Here is a 5,570-nt window from a genome sequence, read left to right on the forward strand (position 1 = left end):
GCCAAACACGATCGAAAGCCTTTGAAATGTCAAGAGCAATGGCTTGAGTTTCACCAAACGTTTCCATTGAATTTGTACATAAATGGGTAACATAAGCCAGAATTCCAGATAGTTTAAGAGTTGGCAGTTAATTGATTTCTCCATTACTTTGGAAAGAGTAGAAGGTATTTGTCACTCTTTTTAGGAACTGGCTGGATTTGAGAAAACTTCCAAGCAGAAGGAAAATACCTTTGGAAGAAAGTGAAACAAGACAACACAAAGCAGGAGTAAGTTCCGGGGCAGGCACAGGTTTTGAGAACAAGTGGAGAAATACCATCGGGACCTGGCACTTTCTTAGCATCAGATTCATCAAAATCCTTCTGACATTCTGTTGACGGAAAACCACAGGAGGCCTTGAATGGAGTGTACTGGGAAAGGTTTGAGGTGATTTACCAAGATCGTCAATATATGAGTTGGAAAAAAATAGGATGCTAGTACGTCAGCTTTATCTTTGGCTGATGTGGCAATAGAACCATCTGGTTTTGACAGTGGTGGGAACAAAGATGGGTAAAAATTGCGACCATTAGCTTTGGCAAGAGACCCGAATGCTCGGCAACTATTTGGTCAAGAAGCAAGTTTTCTACTCTTAACCTGTTCGAAATCTAGTTTGTATTTATTAATAACTGCTTTACAAAGTATAAATAATACTTAATAATAATTTTGATTATTACGCAAGGTTGCTTATAGAAACGTAGTACTGGTAATATTTTATAATAAAAATTCAGAAATATTATACGATTTCAGAAAATAAAGGCTTAGTGGTTCGCATTAAAAATATTGTGTTGAAAGGGATTCGCGATAAAGCATATTACGTTGAAAGTGGTTCGCGAGTCAAAAAATGTTGGGAACCGCTGGTCTAAAAGATATATCGTGTTCTGTAACCTGGACCAGTTCTTCTAATTTTCCTTTTTTTTTTTATGCTAGACCTGCTAAGCATTGTGTATACAGTTCTAAGCAACGTCTCTATATCTTGCATAATAGATACATTTTTCCATGCGTTGTCCAATCCTAAATCTTCTCGGTGTGCAAAGAGGTAATATTTCATTTTTGAGAATTGCTGCTACTCCATTTTACCTTCCAAGCATAACACTTGCTCCATCTGACGTGAACATTACCATCTTTTGAATATCAAGATATTCGTCGTAAAAAAAAAATTATTTTTTTTAAAATGGACTGTCAGTTTGTAAGCTTCAACATACCGCCAAATACTGTTGTGTAATATGAAATTTAAAATACAAAATTAATACTTTTTGTATTGAAATATCAATACTTTCGTCTACAATTAACGTGTGGAAAGTAGATTCTCTTATTTCGTTCAGGATATTTTTTAATGAGAACAGAATTCAACAAATTGAAATGAATAATTTTTGCTTCTCCAATTTTTAGGTATATCTCTAAATTTTTCCATGTGTTCATAAATGTCTTGTACATAGTTCATTGATGCATTAATTTTTATGTCTAATATCACATCGTTAATTGAAACCTTAACCACATCAAAATTTGATTTCAATCGTTCACATCTTTCCTTTTTTATGTTAAGTACTTCTACAGTCTCGGTCAAAATACTTAAAAATTCCACCTTTTTTTCAGATTACATAACTTGTTAACTGTGTCTATATGTATCTTCTGACTTAGATGCCGTTTTAAATATAGTTTCCATTCTTTCCCTTTTTGTTCCTGTACTAAATTCTCCTGCAACTTCTGCTTCTGCACAAAAAAAGTACACAAGACGACACCATTTTCTTCATTGTATTGAAAAATATCTCCTAGTTTTAGGCTTTACTTTTCGTTTGATGATGGAATTTCAGTTTTTCTTTTTGTTTGATGATGGAATTTCAGCATCAGTTTGTTTTAAAAGCCAATCCTTTTTAAATGTATTGCAAGTTTTTTTTATTTTCAGTATTTACGTCTTCAGTTTTTCTTTTGGACATTTTTTATCTGAAAATTTTTAAAATTAAAGAATTTTATTAATTCTCTGTATTTTGTAAATGAAATTATAAAATATTAAGAAAAATCACAAATTTTTAACGCACTATTAAAATAGTATATAAAAATTTTAAAAAAAGTTTAATTTTTCATATTTTTTACCTTCTTTAACTATATAATATCGGTGTAGATACACCATAGTTTAGCCATAAATTTAAACTACGTATGTAGTGTAAAGGGCATCGTTTTAATTGTACCTCATATTCTAACGCTGCTCTAGTAGAAAAAGACTATTGTTATTTATTCTCAGTGGATACCACCACCCAGACGGATCCGTTTCAAAGCTGTTGGCCTATCATCGGTGGGTGGGCGGGTATCCTCGTAATGCAGCATGCCATCACAGTTGCGAAGTGATTCCACAATATGAGAGATGCCAAATGGGTACAGATAATGTAGTTACATTATCTGTACTATCTGTGGTAATGTATTTACATTATCTGTACTATCTGTTGTAATGTATTTACATTATCTGTACACCATGTTGCATTACCAGGGTACCTGCCCACCCACCGATGATAGGCCAACAGCTTTGAAACGGACCAGTCTGGGTGGTGGTGGTGGTGGTATCCACTGAGAATAAATAACAGTAGTCTTCTCTACTAGAGAATCGTTACTTATTCAAAGTAGTGCAACGCCTGGTATCTCGTTGTGAAGACAGACAGAATATGAGATACAATTAAAACGATGACTTTTTACACCACATACGTAGTTCAAATTTATGGGTAAACTATGGCGTATCTAAACCGATATTATATAGTTAATTACTTAAAAACCCATATATGATTATGCCTTGTGCATTTCATCTTTAGTTACCTTCTTTAATAAAATATTAAGTAATACTAAACGTTTTTGGTTATACATAACAAAAAAATCCGGATCAGTAGATCCACCCACATATTTTTGCGTATTAATTAGTAAAAATTAGTATTTTTACTAATAAATACTAAAAATTAGTATATATATAAAAATTGCGTATTAATTAGTAAAAATTAATACACAAAAAAACTCGACTTCGAAATTTTTCACGATCACAATACCTTCCTTATACACTACTCCCACACGTGCTGTGTATGTGTGTGGTTGAGTGGACGGAATGTAAAAATGCTGACCTTCCGTATTATATGGTATTTTTATAACAATAAACTTACCTTAAAAACATACAATATAAACTACAACCCCTACAGTCCTTTATATATTCGTAATGTAATATATTTTTTTTCATATAAATAAAAATCAACACATATAACTTTGCACTGTGTACTGTATCACAATAATTAGAAAAGTAATATCAAAGGGACTGTAGAGATTTTGTGTACTGGGACTTTGCGTACAATATATTTTCATATAATGTATATTGTTTAATAACGGGGATAAAGACAAGGTGTTTTACGAATTTGCGTAAAACCGTTGATAATGTAATTAAATTAAAAAATGTTCCACATTAACGGTTCCTTCAGTTTCCTATTTTTTAACGTACTTAACGTATTAACATGTATTTAAGTATATTTAATAATATTAAATATACTTAAATACATGTAATGGCTGAAATCCAGATTAGGGTAACCTGTCCAACATGGCGAGGAAAGAAGTGATTGACAGGGGAAGGCACCTCCCACTCAGTGCTGTGATTGTACGGTCGAGTTCTGTGATTGGGTGATTATTGTGGAGGCGTTTTCTTTCTGATTGTTTTGTGTCGTCGACGAGCGGGGTGCTTAGCTTATTTAGAGTTTTATCCCTCCCCCATCCAGGTGTTTTTGAATCGGAAAATGAGTTCGCGATCTAAAAACAGCTGCACGTTGGGGGAAAAATACCCTAGGCATATAAACCTAGGAAGGCGGGGGAGTGGGCGGAGTCGAAATTTGTCAATCATTGCCTTCCTACTCTTTTGCTAGCCACCATGTTGGACGGGGTACCCTAATCTGGTGTTTTTCCTTAAATAATTATAACAATAACACTTAAATAACTCAAGTATTATACTGTAATAATAAGAAGAAAATGGGATGTTTTTTTCCGGGATTCATGGCAGGTATACTACTTTAAAACATCAAACACTGTGAGCTATAGGAAAATATCATACTATATGATATTTGATTTAAATAAAAAATAATTATAAAGCATCAGATTGAGCATTATACTGTAAGGAACGGAAAAGGAAAAAAAAAATCTCCACCACAGGCACCGGTGGGATTCGAACCCACGATCTCCTGTTTACTAGACAGGCGCTTTAACCAACTAAGCCACGGCGCCATGAGCATCACGCTCTGTTATACTTCATATCAATTAAACTAACAAACATAATAAATAGTAATCGTCATATATTTTATGTATTGATAAATTTCAAGCATTATTAAAAATGTAATTCATTAAAAAAATAAGCAAAATTTTAGTGCACTGCGCAAATTATCAGACGCCATACACACTTACAACCAACCCTTATGTTGATACTAACAATCATTATTCATTCTGAATTACGTCCAAGTGTCATCTGTTTGGCAGGTTGCTTGTTTTTGCTGTCTGTTCATCCTTGTTTTCATTATGTAAGAAGGTCATTGATCCAACCCTATTGTTTTAGTGTTCCTTTATTATCTTAGTGTCTTATTTTTGATTTATATTAATATTAAATGTAATTCGCGTACTTTATGTAAATGGTTTAATATTTGGATAGCAAGCTTTGCATGATAACTTAGGAGGTGGAAGACCATCTCCTAAGTTAAGTTTGTAATGTTTAAGTTGTGAGTTTCAGCAGTTTGGCAGTATAAAAAGAAATTTTCGCAAACTCAAGAGAACTGTTTAAATTTCGAATTGTTTTGTTTATCTATTTGCAATTAATATCTGTATGAAAATGTAATGAAACTGGATCCAATCACATTTCGTTAAAAAGTACTACACATCATTATTATTATTTACCCTGAGAGAGAGAGAGAGAGAGAGAGAGGAATCACAAAGAATATAAGAATGATGATATCCAACTCAGGACCCTGGGTTTGCCAAGCCCATACTCACTAGCCCCTGCGGTTATGATGCAAGGAAACCCGAGGCCTATTCTGCACCAGCCAAAAAAAAAAATTACCGAGTTACCCTGAGAGAATCAGAAGCAGAGAAGAATGATGATATCCAGCTCAGAACCCTGGGTTTGCCAAGCCCATACTCACCAGATGTGATTCCCTGGAGTTAATATGTAGATTCTAGAGATAATTGATATTGATAATCTGTTTCATTATATAAGGAGGTTGCTTATGAAAGAATATTTATTTGAAAGGCAGCCCTCATATCCTCCATAACAGTACAAAGCTCTTATTTGTCAAAGTTTTGATTCCATTTACATTGGAGACTGGGTGGGAGGCTCTTTAGTGAAGACGGTAGATAGCCATAGCTTTTTCTTGACTGAATTCAAGCGGACAAGGTAAGGTTTTTCAGCCAGCACAACATACAAATTGTAACTTGAACACGCACTTCTACAGACAATACACTAGTGCAGCTGTTCCCAACCAGTGGTTCGCAAACCCCTGGGGTTCACAAATGTGTTTCAGGGGATTTGCACTAAA

At 33.9% G+C, this 5,570-nt stretch overlaps 1 non-coding gene across 1 annotated transcript; it reads right to left on the minus strand.

Annotated features, from left to right (window-relative positions):
- Positions 1-4,198: 4,198 nt before the first annotated feature.
- TRNAT-AGU (transfer RNA threonine (anticodon AGU)) lies at positions 4,199-4,272 on the minus strand. Its single transcript has one exon. It is a non-coding gene; the product is annotated as a tRNA-Thr (tRNA).
- Positions 4,273-5,570: the final 1,298 nt, after the last annotated feature.

The sequence above is a fragment of the Mastigoproctus giganteus genome, chromosome 5 (genome assembly GCF_048544385.1).
Source record: "Mastigoproctus giganteus isolate SK-2022 chromosome 5, ASM4854438v1, whole genome shotgun sequence".
Lineage (NCBI taxonomy): Eukaryota > Metazoa > Arthropoda > Arachnida > Uropygi > Thelyphonidae > Mastigoproctus > Mastigoproctus giganteus.